Genomic DNA, 20,611 nt, shown 5'->3' on the forward strand with positions numbered 1-20,611 from the left:
TCAGGATTTCCATAGAGTCACAAATTTAATATAAAAGTGAGATAATTTAATATAAGTAATTGTTTTTCATAATTGGATGACTAGAAAAACAAAACAAAATTAACATAGAAGTACTAACTGCAAAAACTAGGTTTTTTTTCAGGGCCAAGTAACAGAAGCAAGAGATCAGGATTATTATAATTTAGAAAATTAGAGGATGGTTCTTGCAGAGTCGACACCTTTATTAAGAGAAAGGTTGCTCCCAGGTAGTATTGGGGCAAAATGACCTTGGACAAGGACATCTACAAAGCTGGGAACCAGTAAGCTGCTTGTGGTGCTATTGAGCTGGTGTAGTGAAGTTAGTTCTGGAGTGAGTAATTTAAAAACAACAACAAAAAAAACCCTTGCACAATAGATGCAACAGTTGTTGGTAGAGGAAAGGGCCATTGAGTTGATATTAATTAGATACAAAACAGAAGCAGCAAATTCTACCTCTCCCTGGCCTCTGAGTCTCCTTCTATCACACCCTATTGTAAAAGCCTAATAGGAAAGTAGCTGGAAAAACAGAAAAGGCTTTGACAAGCCTAGCTCTAGCACCACAAAGAAAAGAATAGAAAGGCGTTTGAAGCTAGCACTACTGTGTGGCATCATTTCATGGTGGAAGACCATGACAATTAAGTTAAAATGAGATTATCTATGTATATTGGTAAGAAATAGTCTTTTGATACGGATAATGCAACATCCTTCTCCCTTGCCCCCTTCTGTTCACTGAAATGTTAACAATAAAAGTATTTGGTTCTCACTCTCCCTTAGCGCTCAATGATGCCATTTTACTTAGTTCTGACCAGCGAGGGCAAAATAATATCAACAACAAGGCACCATCCCATCTTTTGCTCTTTTGTCATTTTATCCTTTCTTTGGTAACTCAGGTCTAAAGCTTCAAGGTCATTTGGGACAATGAATTCACTCACATGAGGATGAAATTCTCAATATTAAGAGCATCACAGCAAAAGTTAGATAGATTTGATCAGTAATAAAACCTTTGAGTTAATGCACCTACTCCAGGCTGCCCAGATTTTATATTTTGTAAGATAATAAACTTATTTTACTTTCAATTGCTATTTTACATTTTCTGTTATTACCTACAAACTTTATTGAATTATAATTCTAATGAAGATGGTCACGTGCATTGTGGATTACTCCAGTAAATTAGAGAAAATTAATTTATTACTTATTCTTAAAATAACCTATATATTATATAGTGAGGTTTAAAAATAATTGGGGTGGCTGGGTTCCAGTGGCTCATGCCTGTTATCCTAGTGCTGCAGGAGGGCTGTGACAGACTGAAAGGTCACCAAAACTTGGGAAGCAAGTTTATTAACTAAGCCAGCAGCGACTCAGTGGACTCATGTTCAAAGGCTGAATATTGAGAACAAAGGGGGCTTTTTTTTATGCACCGTTTAAAGCGGGTTACAGAAATAGCAGGGGAGTACAGCTTGTCCCATACATAATCAAATATTATTTCATTGGCTGTTTTAACCTCTGGGGCGAAGTGACCCTCCTCTTGTCACTAGGTAACATTCCCCACCTTTGTTTTCCTTTGTTTAGCATACATTAATCTCTCTTCCTCCACCCTGCCTTCCTGTCAAATTCCCTCCCTTTGATGCTCCCACAACTTCTGGGTCAAAGAGCATCATCTTCATAAAGTCCACAGTACCAGGTGATTAGGCAGGGTGATAGCAGGCATTATTCTAAAACAAGGAATGTTGTCCCTATTAAGGTCTTGAACATACCTAAGATGGAGAACCAGCCCCCAATAGGTCATTTGGACTTTATCTCTTTCAGGTCTGCACATGGACATGGGCAAGGGTTTTTTTTTTCATTTTTATTTTTTTTGTTTATCTTGTCAGTAATCTCTTTAATTACCTTTTCCTTATCATCAATCTGTAAATAGCAGTTACTTAGATTGAGATTACTACAGGCTATTGTAGCCAGGAGATGAGGTTGGGGCTCCATGTGATTGGGAGCCCCACCACCCACTGAATCTCCTGAGTACCATCATTATAAAACTTTGTCCCAAGCAGATCAAGTCCCCTACTGGTGTGGAGAATTGGCCTTTTTTTGGGAGATACAGTAATTCCCAATAATAGAGGTTTTTAGGAGCCAACTGCTCTCCTTGTGGCTGAGGGAGTGGTTTCATTAAAGGGCTCTTGTGAGTTTAGCTCTTTTGCCTCCCATGGCCAATGGTCTCTCATATTCATTCTTCCACAAACATAACATGAAGTTGCATTCAGGGTTTGTGCTATGGACTCAGCTAGTGAGAGGAACAGATTTTTGGTTGTAACTGAGATGGGAAACTCACTTTGTATCTCCTCATAAAAGGAGTGAAAGGCCTGGTATGAGGAGCTCTCATGAGTGATCACAGTGAATTGAAAATGCAGCACAGTACCAGGGTTTGTTTTCTTTTTATAGATTAAAATGTCAAACTTTTTTCCAACTTTTCCTGTTTCATTCAGGTTGAAAATAGTGAAATTTACAGGGTTACAGGCACCAAGAGTGCAGTCAGGGATTGATTTCCTTTTTGTAAAAGAGCAGCAGTTCCATGTGAGGTATGGGCCTCCCCTTTTAGCAAAGTTGCCCACCTTTCATAACCCCAATAAGGGCAGTAGAGTTGTTCATAGGACACACAACCGGATGTTCCACTGTTATCTTTTGGGCATATATACTTGTCATTTAACCTGTAGGTCCTATCCCAGGCTAGCCCCCCACAGTTGCCTTAAGGCTCAGTGTTTTTAGCTATTGTGGCACACACATCAAAATATATAGACAGGTTTGTTGGGGTCATTAACCTGGGTGTGGTTAATGAGCTTCCCAGTGCTGGTGAAGCTTTGGACCACTAACCATTGCTCTCAAGGGTGATTGATGTGGTTAAAACAGATAGACTGACCATCATGAAAGACACTGAGTAGGTGATATGGCTGTGGGTGCATGACCCAACAATGGTGTCTGCACAAGAGTAATAAGAATGGAAAACCAGAGTTTTGGTAACAGCACTCCCTGCTTGGGTAGTGTGCATACATGAGTCATAGTCCAAAGCCTTGGGGTTCTTAGGTAGAGAGCTGACCAAAATTAGCAAGAAGAATACACAGAACAGACTTATCCTCAAAGGTGAAATGAGCAACTCCTCAAGCTTCTGCCATGTGTAGACTAGTTAGCTTCTGGAGTGACTAAAGCAGGGCTGATATCTTGTTGTCCATGGTTTCCTGTTGTCTCCTAGGAAGCAGGATCCTGTTGGGGAAGGACACTAGTGTTTTGAAGGTGATCTTGAATGGCGAGACTTAGTCAGGGATGCACTTCCATTCAAGGGAAGCTGGCTTCACTTGGCTGTGGTAGATCCAGAGAAAAATCTCTGCTACTTTAACTGCTGTGGGGGTGGACAAAACAACAACAAAAAGGCCCCCCCAGTGGGGCTCTATGGTTGAACATTCTATTTCTTTACCCAAATAGCATCCCCTGATTTATAAGGTGATTTATAAGGAGCTGTCAGGTAACAGGGAGTTTTTCTCTTACCCAGTCATTGAATTTTGAGAGAGTCAAATCAAGGGCCTATATTTGTTGTCTCAGGGTGAGGTCACCTATTTTCTTAATGTCCCCTCACAGGCTCTTGTCTAAAGAGTGTGGACACCAATAAAGCATTTCAAAAGGGGAGAGATCTGTTTGGTGGGGTTTGACCTAATCCTGAGCAAGCCTATAGGCAGTAAAGGATCCATAGTAAATGGGTCTCCTGGCATAGATTTTTAAATTGTAGTTTTAGAGTCCTGTTTATAAATTTTATTTTTCCTGAACTATGGGGGCAGTAGGCCATGTGTAGCTTTTTGTGTTTTTAATCTCTTAGCCATTAACTGTACCACCTTAGCCACAAAGGCCGGCCCATTATCTGACCCAATAGACACAGGTATTTCATATTGAGCAATTATTCTCTTTAACAGGCACTTGGTCACTTTTTGGCCTTTCTCAATCTGAGTGAGGAAGGCTTTCATCCATCCTGAGAAGGTATAGACAAACACTAGCAAATATTGGGGTTGTTTCTGACACACAGACTGTACCTTTTACATACTGTCTAAATCATGCTGGAGAGTTTAGGGACATAAAAATACTGGGCCATGGTGGTCTCAAGAGCTATTTGTCCCGAGTGAGTTCCTTCATGGAACTGTTTGACAAATGTGGGAGCAAGTGACTCAGGTGTGGCAATGTAGCCATCAGTAAACTTCCACTATCCATCTGGTAGAAAATTTTCTCCTTCAGTTCAAACCAAGCCCATTTTTGTGATGTATGCCATGGATCCCATTCAGATAATGGACCCAGGAACAAGGTAGCTGCCAGTGAGGCCAAGGTTTGTCCTCCTGTGAAAGCTTCTCACTTGGCTTTCCTATCAGCCTTTCAATTTCCCTGAAGAGCTGTTGCCTCCCCCTTCTGATGCCCTCGGCAGTGCATGACTGGTACTTGCTTAGGGGCCCATACAGCATTTAGTAATTTTAGAATTTTTTGTCCATATTTAACATTTTTTTTCTGAGTTAGAAGTCCCAACTGGCAGTGGTCATAGTTTTAATGATAGCATCCAGAGTTACTACTGCATATATGGCAAAATGTGTGTCTTTTGGACAAAGCTGTTGCCATCCATGAAACACTCAATGTCTGGATGACTGATGGGCTGGTTGGTCAAGCATGGCTGGCTGGAGAATAACTCATCTATAATTTCTAAATGGTCATGTTCCAGTGGGCCTGAATTAACCCATAATATGATGGCTGGGTTTAGAGTTTTAACAACTTCTAGCTAGACATGCAGATTTTCACATAACATGCTTTGATATTTGACCACTCGGGAGTTTGTTAACCAACAATTTTCTTTATATTCCATGAGAGTAAAAACAGAGGGGGAGCTTGGACTGTGAATTTTTGTCTCAAAGTAAGTTTGTCTGCTTTAGCTGCCAAGATGGTAGTAGCCGCTAGGGTGAAAAGACAGGGTGGCCAACTGGGGAAACTGCATCAAGTTGCTTTGATAAACAGGCCACCTGGAATTGCCAGGAACCTAGCAGCTGGGTCAAGACTCTTACAGCTCCCAGTGTCTCATGTACATATAGGAAGAAAGGCTTTATCCTATCTGGCAGGCCCAGAGCAGGAACATTTGTGAGTGCCCTCTTAATTTTTGTTCAAGGCCTTTTATTTTTTGTTTCTCTCCCCATACTGTGGGTTCCCACTTTCCCTCTGTGGCTTAATAAAGGGGTTTTGCCAAGAGAGAGTAATTGGGGATCCAGATCCAGCAGAAACCTGCAGATCCTAGAAACTCTCTAATCTGTACAGTGGCACATAAGGGGGGCAGGGACTCCTTGGGTTCTCCCACTAACATGGGTTTTTCTGGCCTTTTACATTTTTCACTGTACTTGGAAGCTGCTGCCGCCCTGGATATCATAAACCTACATGCTTTCTCTTTGTGGGGCTTTAGCCATGTGGGCTGATTGAGGACTGCATCCTGCAGTCAATATAAGGAACATCTGGGTGTTTCAGGCTCCCCTACAACCACTTCAAAAACTCTATTGACTATGACCTTATCTAATGACCGCTCTGAGGGCCATCCTACACCAAAAGCAGGACAGTCTCTTTCACAGAAGGTCCTAAGCTTGTCAGGAGTCAGTTTGACCCTGCAATCTTCATTAAATCCCTTCTTAAAGTTCTAGGAGGTGTTCTTACTCTGATCTCCCCTCTTGCTCCCATTATCAGACATCTAGACAGAGACAAAGACAGAAGGGATGAGGGCTGTGGAAAGGAGGTAAGGGGTCCTCCTCTCTGGCACACAGGGGAAAACAAATAACACCACTCACTTTGTCTGTCTCCAGCCACTCCTTTCATGGGGATTTAGGTGTCTCTTGGCTGTAGTGAGTCTGTATAAGCCCCAGACTAGAGGCCTTGTTAGGGCTCACCTAGACCATATGAATTTGCCGTGGACTCATTGATCAGGACTCCACACTTGCTTTGTAACCAGGCTACATCTCAGGGTCAAACTTTCACACACTCTCCTACAGCAAAGTACTTCTACTCTGCTTCGTGAACCTGAAAGAGATGGTTTCACCCCCCAAAAGGGTGGTTACTATGATGCCTTTTGAGAGTTGATCAGACTCCTCTTCTGCCTCCTGAGGCAGGCCTGAATTTGATCCTGGGTTCTTACCAGTCTGATGAGTGGGGCTTCCAGGTTGGTTCCTGAGCCTTTCCAGGATCCTTTTTGCAACCAGAACTCACATCCTCAGCTCACCAGAGAGAGACTCCCTCCCCTGGATCAATAAGGTCTGGTGGCACTTGGCAGGGACAGTCTGCCCAGTGCTTCAGAGATGTTGAGCCAGTGACAAGGAGGTGAAAATATTACCCTCCAAATCCCAGACAAGCCCCCAAAAATGTTGCAGGAGGGCTGTGGCAGAGACTGAGAGGTCACCACAGCTTTTGGGAAGCAAGTTTATTAAGCAAGCCAGCAGCAACTCAGCAGACTCATGTCCAAAGGCTGAGCATCAAAAACAAAGGGTCCTTTTCTTATATTCCATTTAGAGCAAGTTACAGAAATGAGGGGGTACAGCTTGTTCCATACATAATCACATGTTATTTCTTTAGCTGTTTTAAATTATGGGGCGAGGTGACCCTCCTCTGGTATCCAGGTAACATTCCCCAATTCCAATTTTCCTTTGTTGTACTGTGCACTCATTAATCTCTCTTTTCCCTCCCTGCCTTCCTGCTACACTAGTCCCTCAGGAGGCAGAGATCAGAAAGAAAGTCTTGGGGCCTCAGTCTCAGGGAAGTTCTTATGCCTGCATGGATTTTTGCCTCTAGCATCAGAGGTTTAGGAAGAAAACCCAAAAATGACACATCAGGGCTCTGGTGCAAGTAAAAGAAAAGTGACTATGATGAAATACATTCAGAGAATTTTCTACAGTAAAGTCTAGCATTCTAGATAAAAATAAATTTCTACTAGAACTTTATCCAATCTGGGAAATTGGCATTTCTTGCTTCCATGTTTCTTCTAAGGGGAAAAATATAAGCAAAAATACACTTGGTAAGGTCCCAGCACAGTGACATAAGCCCACCAAAAGACTGAGATATGATCATAATATTATAGCATACTTTCACTCCAACTCATGCTTTACCACAACCACCAAAGGTTTAGTGTAATACAGAGGACTAAAGCTTGCAGTGTTCCAAGATGCAAACATTGTTTAAGGAGTTCTTGAGAAAGCTCCAGACAACAGGAGGGAAAAGGAAAACAAAGGTAGTGTAAGAATTGGAAACCTCATCATCCACAGATATAGCAAGCATTTGAAGTATTTGAAACAGCACAACTCTTCCCAATTAACACAAAACCTCAAAGTAAAGGCCTGTTTGTTTCATTTTATATAACAGACTAATGTGGGCAGCTTTCAACAATAAAAGCTTTCCTTTTAGACACAATCTAAAAGGAAAAAAGAATGAAATGCATCATATTTCAATTAGATATGACAAAGGTTTGGTAATTATTAAGCAAATTACTTATACTCACTATAACTGATATGTTGAGGACTTTACAAAAGTAAAGAGCATACAAGAATAGATAGGCAATATAGGCAAAGAGATAGGGACACTAAGAAAGAACCAAAAGGAAATTCTAGGAATTAAAAAGAAAGTTATAAAAAGAGAGAAAGTCAAAGAAAATCAAAGGGTTTCTGTTTCAACATCAGTAAAGTTGATGAAACTCCAGTTAGCCTAAACAAATCAAAAGGGTTATTGCAAGGTGAGATGGCTAAAATGAATGACATTCAAAATAGAAGAGCTTCCAACCCTACTAATCCAAGGGCATTAAAATGATAGCAAAGGAATACTGTCAACAAGTTTATGCCTGCAAAAAATGATAACTTACATGTAATGTACCAGTTCTTTGAAAAGACAAGCTACTAAAATTCATAGAAGAGAAATAGATATCTGAGATCAACCTAGATCTCTTAAAGAAGGGAAATCTCTCATATTAACATTCCAAACAAGAATGCATAAAAAATAAATTGCTTCCCTGGTAAATTCTATCAAATATTTAAGCAAGAAATGTAAATTCTCTACAATTTCTCACAGATATTAGAAAAAGAAGAAAACTTGTTGTATCATTTAATAAGGTTATTTTTAACCCTAATACCAAAACCAGATAAATATATTGAAAGAATAGAAACTGCACTGTAAGATTTATCATAGATGTAGAATTCCTCCAAAAAATACCAAGAGATCAAATTGTGTATGCAAGATGCGTCAAACAGTATATAAACAGATTTACACCTTACAACAAAGTGTGATTTATTTCAGGTGTATAAGACTGATTTAACATTCAAATTCAATCAATCTTATCTACCACATCAATATGTTAAGGAAGCAAAAATGTATGATCATTTGAATTGATGCAGAAAAGAGTATTTGACAAAACACAGCACCTATTCATGTTAGCAACTGGAGCAAAAGTAACACATGGGAAGTTTCTTTTTTTCTATTTTTTCCTTTTTTTTTTTTTTTTTTCGGTGCTGGGGACCGAACTCAGGGCCTTACACTTGCCAGGCAAGCGCTCTTCCACTGAGCTAAATCCCCAACCCAAGGGAAGTTTCTTAATATGATAAAAAGCTTGCGTGAAAATCATGAAGTTAACATGATATGTAATGATGAGAAACTGGACACATTTTCCCTTAAAATCATAGGAGAAGAAGGACACCCTTTCTTATACCTCCTAAATTATTCCCATCATTAAGACAAGGAAAGGAAATAAAATGTGTACAGATAAGAGAAGGAAAAACAAAACTGTGACTCTTCACAGATAAGATGATTTTTCTAATATAGAGAATGGTAAATATTTTGGAGAAAGCTATGACAGAAGTAGAAGCAGAGCACCATCAAAAGGTACAGAATTAATTTAAACAGTTGATCAGTTCCTTGTACATGAGCACTGAGCTATGGAAATTAACATTTAAAACTCAATATCATTTACAGTGCCCCCTGATATCAAACATCTAGGGTTAAACATAACAGAACTTGTAGAGAATCTATATGTAAAAAGCTATAAAATTCAGGAAGAAGAAATAAAAAAGGATGTAGATAATTAGAAGGGATATTTTGTTCGTACAAAAGAAATGTTAATATTTTTTAAAAAGTTAATCTTTCTCAACCTGTCTACATATTAAACACAATCCAAATCAGCAATTATCATTTTTATATATTGATAAACTGATTGTAAATTTCATGTGGAAAGACAAAATGTCTAGAAGAGGCAACTCTGTACTAAAAATGAGCACAAAGATGGAGAACTAATGTTATTTCATATTAACACGTTGTAAAACTATAGTAATCAAAATAGTGTGATACTCATAGAAGAATGTTTAAATAGATCAATGTAAAAAATGAAGAGCACATAATTAGACTTATGCAAATTTTGTCAAGAGATCTTTTACAAAGAAGCAATGCAAACTCAATAGATCAAAGATAGTCTTTAAAGAATATTTGACTTTCATATACAGAAAATAAATAAAACTTTGATATGGATCATAAAATTTCAAAAAATGTATTTCATAATCACAGAACTAATTGTAAAACACAGAACTAAAACTTTTGCTAGAAAACAAAGGAGAAATATAGATGATATTGTGTTTGATGAGTTTCCTCATACAGCACCAAAACACAATCTATAAAATAAAAATTAGATTAGGCAGAATTTATTATAATTAAATACATTTGTTCTGTGGGATGCAAAGTAAAAAGAATGAAAATACAAATCATAGATGAGGATAAAATATTTTTAATGCTATATCAGTTAAAGAATTATATCCAAAATAGACAACTCCTAAAACTCAATGAGAAAAGTTATTAAAAATAGACATAAGATCTGAACAGACATCTGAGCAAATAAGCACATTAAAACAGTCATCAGGAAATTTGAGCTCAAAATGATGAATACCACAATGCTCCTGCTAGAATTATTGCAATATAAAAAAAAAACTGACAATGTCAATTGCTAGCAAGGATGTGAAACTAAAAAATCTCTCATTCGTTAGTGGTATGAATTCAAATCACTTTGGAAAACAGTAAATGGTATCTTCTGTAGCTTAAGCATAATCTTACTATATATTCCAGCAATTGTGCTACTATTTATTTTCTCAAAACATTAAAAAGCTTTTCTTCAACAAAAAAAATTTCATGTGAATGTTTATAGAAGCTTTATTCATTTTTGCCTCAAATTTGAAGTAATCAAGATATGTTCCAGCAGATAGGTGAATGGATCACAAACTTGTAGCTGACTATATTAGTGGAATACTACTCAGTATTAAATGGAAGGAGCCAGTCAGCCATGCAAATACCTGGATTAATCTGAAATGCATATGACTAGATAAAAGTCTCTCTGAAAAGGCTGTATATTATATGATTTTGTTTACATGACATTCTAGAAAGGGTAAAACTATTGAGACATAAACAATTAATGTTCCCCCCAGAATTTTGATAGTGGAAGACTAGTGTGGGCAATGAGTATAAGAAAAATAGGATAACTTTTCATGAAATAATTGTGTAGAATATTTTATTTGTGAATGCATTACACTGCATCTACAACTTATGCATTCAAAACCCATAGAACTTCACAACAGAAGCTATGAAATAACACCAGGTGAACTACAGTATCTTATATACTCAGAAAGTAAAGAATTGAAGACACACAAATCCACACACTCAATAACACACATACAATATACATATATACCAATGGGAAGGTGTCAAGAGGAATTCACAGCCAACTGAAAAGAACTCTTAGTGGTGATAATTGGAGAAATTTGAGCAAAAAATTAGTATGGTATTTATGATATACCAAAGCATGAGATAAATGCCCATGAATCCATATTGCATAAATAAATTATGGGATAAATGCATAAATACAGAACAGAGAACTATGTCATATAAAAATTTCAAATAATAGATGTAAAGCCCCATCCCTAAGGAGGTGAAACATAACTCATTATTCCTTCAATACAATCTGTGAATAGTGAATTTTAGCCACGAAATAGAGTATGGGGAGGAAAAATAAAAGGGTAACTTAACCATACAACGAAGAGAAATAAAAATACCTCAGTCAAATGTTCAAAGGTAACATCAACAGTGATAAGTCATGTTGATAGATGTAGTTTTGACATGATGTTACAAGAATGGTTCTTTACCTATGTGATCTCTTCAAAAACCAGACACAGAGCATTCCAAACACACTCTATCTGAGGACATGGCACTAAGTGGGTGACTAGCACCCTTCAAGATGCCAAGGTCCCCTGCCTCAAGGAGGTTCGGAGAATCCTAACAGTTTAGAGACCTGGGCAGCCATGAGAAATAAACATAATATGGTTTTCTATTTTATACAAAGCACATAAAGTAAAACCTGAGAAAAAGGAAAGAAATGTGGACTTCAGTTAAAGTTCATGTTAAGACTAATTATTTAATCATGGTGAATGTGCAATAATGATGGAAGATGGTAACAGCAGGGTAAATTGGGTGGAGGTACACAGAAGCTCTCCGTTCTCGATACCAGGTTTTTATAAATTGAGAACTATTTTTAAAAGAAAATTTTATTTTTAAAATGCTAACCAAGGGCTAGAGGCATAGCTCAAGCAGTATAGTTCCTGCCTAGCAAGCGCAAAGCCTGACTTTAAAACCCTATACTGCCAAAAGTTATATAAATTACTTAAAAGCTAACCAATTTAAAGATTACCACAATCTGAAATATGGTACTTGCTGTTCATGAGGTTGCTATAAGCTTTATCTCTTTAGCATTCATTTGTTTCTTCTTTAAATAATTTGTAAAGAAGTTACTCTCAGCTCTGAAGAGTAAGAGAAGTACTGAATGAAAGACATTCATGTTTCTGTAAAGACAAATTTTGTTTAGTGAAGCATACTGAGGAGAGAGGATTAAGGAGAAAGCCCCAAGATAATGACAACATACATACCTAGGTAAAAATGTCATGTAAAAGCCAAAACTATGTTGGAATTAAAATGAGGGGATAGAGTGACTCTTTTCACTTGGTTGATCTTGAAAGTTTGCTCTGAAACACATTAATCAGATACCTAAATGATAAAAAAAAAAAAGCTAGCCAGGCAAAAATTATAGAAAGGTGTAATTTCAGCCAGTAAGAATAAATCTACATGGATTCTATGATGGGGAAGAGCTTGTTGTGTTTAGAAAATAGTAACAATGGCAATGTGATAGAAGAAAGAGAAGATGAGGTGAGAAGAAGGTGGGAACAGTAAGAGAGGAGAAGAGGGAAGGGGAAAAATTATTGCAGCAATTTGTAGTTTTCTGTTTTTTGCTTATTTCTTAGAGAATGGTTGCATAGGTCAGTATTGATCCTGCCACGTGGAGTGTTATTCTGATGTTTATTTTTCTAAGAAAATGCGTTCTTTCAATTTCCTCTGTGATGAGGTATGAAGTCTTCATGAAAGTTAAATCATTTGTGGGGGAAATTTATGAATCTAAGAAATACATGTAACAGTTCAACAGAGTAGAATTTAGGGATTCAGAATATGACTTGTACATATGTAAACATCACTAATACTCTTTTTAGTCAAGTTTGAGTTCTCTAATCACATATGACTAGGTATTTTTTGCTCATTTTTTCCTTTGCTCAAGCTAAATCTCCTGGTTCTAAATTATCTCAACATGTTGGAAGGTGGATTTTTCATATAATTTATGGTAAGCCATTTCCTATTATCATTTAGAGAGTAATCATCATTTTTCAGCAGGCTCAATCTCATCACGTGCTTAAGCTTAGCATCAGATATCTTTAATGAGTCACATGGAAAGGTTGTGGCCTCTGGCTCAGTAGCTGCCTGTATGCTTCAGTAATTTAAGTTATAGTTAAACATTGAATGAAAGAATTCAGGAGTCAGAATTGACCAGAATTCTCTTACAAAAAAAAAAAAAGTGCTATCTCCAGTCAATTACTCTGAATTAGAAGTGCAAAAAATTCAGTATCTCATTTTCTGATCTTTAGCCAAGAATATGTAATAAATGTAAATTTATTTGGCAAATTTATTTTAAGTAATATAAAGTTTCTTAAACACCATGGCTCATATGTTCCAAAAAGTTATATCTGGATCCAGGTAGGTTTAGAATGAATTCAATAAATGTAACAATTATTAAATAAAGCATTTATGAGGATTAGTAGCTCTTTACCTTGTACTCAATAGGAATTTAAAAATAGGTAATTAATAAAATGTTTGTGCCATCTAGTGAGCTTTTAAAATTTATAGTAAGCACTATGCTGATGCTGGTACATACAATCAAATATACAGAAACTCACACGTGTGTAAACATTTCCTTTTTTTCTCGAAACAGTTTTGCAGAGGAGACTTAGAGTCAAACATACTATGATATTTGCCCATGGTAAAACTATAATTATGAGATTATTAATTTAATGAAAGAACTGGCAACTTGATATGAGATCTCTCAAGTGCAGTATAAATTTTTTTTCATCAAGTATGTTTCATGTCACTATCTAGTAGCATCCTGTTTTTAAAAACGAAAGTCTCATGAAAATAGGCTGAAGTTTTTTTTAAATAGAAGCCATAATTAATAAAAAAAAATCACTCATTCTGGTTACACCCAGAAAATATCCACCCATCAGCTTTCCACTGCGTTCCAGGTGTGCTGGGTTGCTCTGAATACTCATTTTGTTGTGTGGCTGCCTCTTCTAATGGGGGTGAGAAGATGTTACTGAAACATGTAGGGAGAAATCTTGTGGTCCCTTATTAGTCCTCCTCTTGGATGACAGGACACCATTTTAATACATTAATGGTATCAACCAGAATGAAGCTTTCAAATTTCAAGAAGAAAATGAAATACAAAAGAAAACATGAACAAACTTGATACTAGTTTTGTTGTATCACAAAATAGTAAATTATTAGGTAAAACAGATGAAAACGCAAATTTCTAAACTTTAAAAACATAGGAATTTAAAATAGGTAGTTAATAAAATATTTGTGCAATCTAGTGAGTTTCTAAACTTTTTTGTTATTTGTGTTTTGATGCTACTGGGGTTTGAACTCAGGGCCTCACATTTGCCAGGCTTGCTATCACATAAACCATTCCTACAACCCTTTTCCCTGAGTTATTTTTCAGGTAGAGTTTTATGTTTTTTGGCCTGGCAGACCTGAATCACAATCCTCCCATGTAGCTGGGATGACAGGTGTAATAGCCCCTAAACTTTTTTATTTTCATTTTTTTGTTTGGTTTTTGGAACTTAAATGTCAAATCTGATATTGTTCCTGCACTCTTCAATTGAAGTTTTTCTTTTACAAAATGCATATAATGATTGAAGTTAAGTGTTATTTCCTAAATCATATATGATAGAAATTTCTAGATGATCAATGAAAGATAAAATGATATTCTTGTACAAGATTGTTATAACAATTAGAGGGAGAAGCAGGCATACATTTTATGACTTAGCAGAAAGATCTTGTCATTTAAACATGTCATACATACATATAGTCTATCAAGTACTTTGTAAACTCTAACAACAAGAACATTCACATAACTAATCTTTGTAATTTTTTCCCCAAAATTCAAAGGGTACAAGAAGTCTTAGAAACATGGGGCACAAGTATAGTCTAAGTGCATCTCTGTTGGAATATTGTTATATTTTACCCAATTCACTTCACTGAGATCTTGTTTCCGTTATATAGACAAGATTATATCATTTATACATTTCTTATAATTGGGAATTCATTACATATACACAAATTTCTTGATAGAGTTTCTTGCGTTACTACAGTGATCAATTTACTGAGAGCACAATATATTAACTTTTATTGCTCCTAGTTGATGATATTAAGGGTAATTTTAATAGCTTTTTATTCTTTTTTTAATATGAATTTCCATTGAACACATATCACTAATAAAGCAGAAATTCCTTAATTTTTTCTATATTAAAATTGCATATTTATTCCCATCAGAATGGGAAAATTACAGAAGTCTTCAAACAATGTTTAGCTTAAAACAATCCCAAAAGTATTGTACTTTAAAAAATATTCCTTTCCAATACAATTTTTAACCAAAGTCAGACTTGACTATCAAGAAATTTTCTGTTTCCATATAATTCCTCAGAGCACTTTTTCAATCCATGTTATATAAATCTGGTCAGCTGATGGCCTAGAATCTTTATTCATAAAGATTTTGTCTCCTAGAGCTAGACTTTTCTATGACAATGGATAATTGGAATGTTTTGAACAAGCTGGGCTGCAGGTAGCTTTTCATTCACATGTGATTTGGGCTCTTGAGTTGCACTGTATTGGTCTCACTCCCCTACTTTTAATTCATTCCATTCTATGAAGGGAAAAGTAAAATGATGCATTAGATTTATACATACATTTATTCTGGTCATCCACATGCTTAAAGTGAAAAAAACACATAATAATGCAACTGACATTCCCCCACCTACCACATGCTGCAAGTAATGCACAAGTACAATTTTAAAACTAATCTCAATTGGTAACTTGCGGAATCTCCAGTTATGCCACTTTTTACTTCTGCTGGGCTGCATTTCCTATTGTCTTTAGACAGTTGCATTGATATTACCAGCCACTCATTCAACAAATAAGAACTCTGAAAGATATAAGGAAATAGACAGTAATTTGTGAATGACAGCCACCTGAATTTAAGATGCAATACTAGGGGCTGGAGGAGTTGGTCAATTATAGAGTGCCTACCTAGTAAGCATGAGGTCTTGAGTGTAAACCCTATGCCATCCCCACCCAAAAAGCAAAAAATCACCCACTTTCCATTAATGTACAATGCTGAATTATATACTATGTTGTATTTGGGATTCATTTCTTTTCACAGCTTCATTTTAAGGTAACTACTCCCCAAAAGGAAGCCCAGGATGTCAGGGGGAAAATGTTAGCAGTTTGGTCATAATGCAGTGGGGAGATAAGATGACTTTTTATAAGTTAATGAGAAGAGTGGCAGGAACATACAAATTTTGTTGGGGAAAGTGAAGCTGATCTTGGTGTGCAGGAAAGCTCAAAAGATTAAGACTTTTGCAACAAAGTGGTCACATAAATTTTTGAACATTATCTGAGTCAAGGATGTAGAACGATTTAAATATTAGTAAGATGCATTTATCATGATGGCTTCTGACAATGAATAATAAGGATAGCAACAAGTTGGCTTGTTTTACCCAACAATTTGTGATAGTATCTTCTTGGACAAATCAACTTTCTGATTTTTTACTTACTAATTTGAATTATGTCAACCACTACTTTGTCATAAGCTTAATGTTACAAAAATATTTTCTTAAGTTAAGAAGTTACATACTTTGTTTCCATAAAACACTCAAAGGTAGCCTGGGGAAATCCTCTCAATGTTCAGCAAATCTTTTTTTGAACAATTTAAATTTAAATATCCAATAATTAAAATTGCAATAATAATCAATTCATTAACATGTATCTAATTAACATGTATCTAATTAACATGTATCTAATGTTTACCACAAACTGCTACACCCTACACTTTCATGCATAGTATGCTTGATTTAAAACCAATCTGAAATATATATGTATACAATAAACATTATATGCATTGTATTACTATCTTCTTAGAGGTGAGGATAAAAAGGCAGAGCGATACCACTGCCCGTTGTCTAGGCTCAGATGCCCAACACCTGTAACCCCTTACCTATCTTACTTAGCTGATTGTGCATGCAGAAAAAAAATGCTATTTTCAATTTTGTCTCTCAGTCCTTAAAATGACTACTACTTCATGACTTCATGTTTCCATTTCAAATATCTCAAGTTGACTCCTATAATGGGTCAAAATTAAAGAGAAGATAGTTTTTGTCTGGAATGCTAGGAAAATTTCAGCATTTCACAACTTACGCAAAAAGGTCTTTTTGTCTGTTTTTGGAGTGTCTTTTAAATAAAAATTCTTGACTAAGAAGGTAAAGAATGCTAATTATCCTTCCTGCATATGGGTTGTTTTGGGAAGAAGTACCTTCCCATCAGCTTGTGATTATATTTTCACTGTGGTTTTTTAAACAAACAACGTTTTCATGTGGGTTATTTTCACATGAATTAAATGTGTATTTTCAAGTCTGAATTACTGTTCAGAATTTTTGTTTTTTCCACTCTTCCTGCCATATCTCTGAGCTCCACTACCTCATAGGAGAAGTCTCTGTCCTGTTCACTGACTTTAGGTTAGCTAGCCATTTTGACTTGCTTCAGCCAAGGTAAAGTTAGAGACCCTCATGAAATGAGTTACTTGAAACATGCTTAGGTAGTTTGCCTGAACCTTTGTTCAGTCATCTATCAAGAGAAAAGCTTATCTTTGTCACTGTTCCCAGAATATGGAGACACATGGAAAACAATAAACGCACTCACATCATGCAGTCCAGATCAGCACAATCAGAGTCAAGCAGAATAACAGATCCATGAGTCATAAAATGTTTTTTGATGAAAGGCATTGAATTACAAGGTATTTTGTTTTCAGCAGGATTTTCTGTGTGCTTTTTGAAGACAAGGTTTCACTATGCTCTGTGTTCACCCTCCTGTGTACAGATGTATGAAAATAGAAAAATGGAGCCAGCTGAAACTCTTCTAGGAATGAGGGGTGGAGAGGGGATATAGGAGAATGATGGAGGGGGTAAATTTAAGTACGATATATTGTAAGAACTACTGGTAAATGCCACAAAGTGTCCTACCCCAGCACAACAGTAGAAAAATTTTTTTAAATTAAAAAAGATCTCACTATGTAACCAAGGCTGATCTTGAAATCACAACCTTCCTGCCTCAGTTTCCTGAGTTCTGGGCTTACAGCTGTGATTCACCAAACTTGACTTTTTCTTCAATTTTTAAAAAAAATGTATTCATTAATTCACATGTGCATATATTGTTTTGGTCATTTCTCCTACCTGTCCCCCACCCCCTCATTCTTGTCTCCACCCCCTCCTCCCAGGCTTCCAGGCAGAACCTGTTCTGCCCTTTTCTACAATTTTGTTGAAGAAAAGACATAAGCAATAATAAGAAAGACAAAGCGTTTTTTCTATTTGAGATAAGGATAACTATACAGAGAGATTCCTAGCATTGCTTCCATGCACAAGTCTGTTACAACCTAAGTTGATTCATATCTACCTGACATTTTCACGAGTTCCTGATCCCTTTCCCATATTGACCTCTGTCACTTTAAGGTTTCTGTATTAGCTCCTCTACAGTGGGACATCAGATACTTTCATGTTTTGGGTTTTCTAACTATCCCCATTCCTCACGTTTGTGCTCTCCCCTTATCATGTGACCCAAGTCCAACAACATTGCTGTATTTGCCCTAGATCTAAAGTCCACATATGAGGGAGAACATACAATTTTTTGTCTTCTGAGCCTGGCTAACCTCGCTCAGAATGATATTCTCTAGTTCCATCCATTTACTTGCTAATAATAAGATTTTGTACTTCTTCAAGGCTGAGAAAACTCCATTATGTATAAATACCACATTTTCTTAATCCATTCATCAGTAGTGGGACATCTTGGCTGTTTCCATAACTTAGCTATTGTGAATAGCACTGCAATAAACATGGGTGTGCAGGTGCCTCTGGAGTAACCTGTGTTGCATTCCTTTGGGTATATCCCCAGGAGAGGGATTGCTGAATCATATGGCAGATCTATGTTTAGATTTCTAATGAAGCCTCCATAATTTTTTCCACTATGGTTGCACTAGCTTGCATTCCCACCAGCAGTGTATGAGCATTCCTTTATCCCCACATCCTTGCCAACACGTGTTGTTGGTTGTGTTTCTGATGATGGCTATTCTAACAGGGTGAAGTGGAATCTTAGTGTGGTTTTGATTTGCATTTCATTTATGGCTAGAGATGGTGAGCATTTTTTAATGTGTTCTTTGGCCATTGGAATTTCTTCTTTTGAGAAAGTTCTGTTTAGTTCAGTTGCCCATTTCTTTATTGTTTCATTGATTTGGGGAGAGTTTAGTTTTTTAAGTTCCCTGTATATTCTGGTTATCAGTCCTTTGTCTGATGTGTAGCTGGCAAATATTTTCTCCCACTCCGTGGGTGGTCTCTTCAGTTTAGAGACCATTTATTTTGTTGTGCAGAAGGTTTTTAATTTTATTATGTCCCATTTGTCCATCCTTTCTCTTAGTTGCTGAGCTGCTAGGGCTCTACTGAGGAAGTCTTTGCCTATACTTATTAGTTCCAGAGTGTTTCCTGCTCCTTCCTGTAGTAACTGCAGAGTTTCAGGTCTGATACTAAGGTCCTTGATCCATTTTGAGTTGATCCTAGTATAGGGTGATAAACATGGATCAAGTTTCAGTTTTTTGTAGACAGATAACCATTTTTCCCAGGAACACTTGTTGAAGAGGTTGTCTTTTCTCCATTATATATTTTTAACACCTTTGTCAAAAATAAGGTAGGCATAGTTGTGTGGATTCATATCCAGGTCCTCTATTCTGTTCCACTAGTATTTATGTCTGTTTTTGTGTCAGTACCTTGCTGTTTTTATTGCTATTGCTTTGTAATATAGTTTGAAGTCAGGTATTGTGATACCTCCAGCATTGCTCTGTTTACTGAGTATTGCCTTGGCAATTCATAGTCTCTTGTGTTTCCAAATAAACTTTAGGGTAGATTTTTTAATCTCTGTAATGAATGTCATTGGGATTTTGATGAGAATTGCATTAAACATGTAGATTGCTTTTGGTAGTATTGCCATTTTTACTATGTTGATTCTACCAATCCGTGGGCATGGGAGATCTTTCCACCTTCTGTAGTCTTCATTGATCTCTTTCTTCAGGGGTTTGTAGTTCTCCTTGTAGAGGTCATTCACATCCTTTGTTAAGTTTACTCCTAGGTATTTGATTTTTTTTGAGGCTATTGAAATAAAGTTGTTTCCATATATTCTTTCTCAATTTGTTCATTACTGGTATATAGAAAAGATAATGATTTTTTATCCTGCCACCTTGCTGTAGCTGTTTATGGTGTATAGGAGTTTTTGGGTAGATTTTTTTGGGTCTTAAAGATATAGGATCATATCGTCTGCAAATAGGGATTTTTTGACAGTTTCTTTACCTTGTTGTATTCCTTTTATTGCTTCTTTTTGCCTAATTGCTCTGGCTAGGAATTCCAGTTGAATAGAAGTGGAGATAGTGGGCACCCTTGTCTCTATTCCTGATTTTGGAGAAATGGTTTTAGTTTTTCACCATTAAGTATGATGTTGGCTAGGTTTCTTATGTGTAGACTTTACAATGTTGAGGTACTTTTCTTCTATTCCTAGTTTTCTTAGAGCTTTTATCATGAAATAGTGTTGGATATTATCAAGGGCTTTTTCTGCATTTATTGAGATGATCAAGTGGTTTTTGACTTTGCTTCTATTAATGTGCTGTATTACATTTATAGATTTGCGTGTGTTGAACCAACCCTGCATCCCTGGGATGAAGCCTACTTGGTCGTGGTGAATGATCTTTCTGATGTGTTGTTTGATTTAATTTGCCATTATTTTATTGAGGATTTTTTGCATCGATGTTCATTAAGGAGATTGGCCTATAGTTCTTTTTGGAGGTGTCTTTGCC

The sequence above is a fragment of the Castor canadensis genome, chromosome 1 (genome assembly GCF_047511655.1).
Source record: "Castor canadensis chromosome 1, mCasCan1.hap1v2, whole genome shotgun sequence".
Classification (NCBI taxonomy): Eukaryota; Metazoa; Chordata; class Mammalia; order Rodentia; family Castoridae; genus Castor; species Castor canadensis.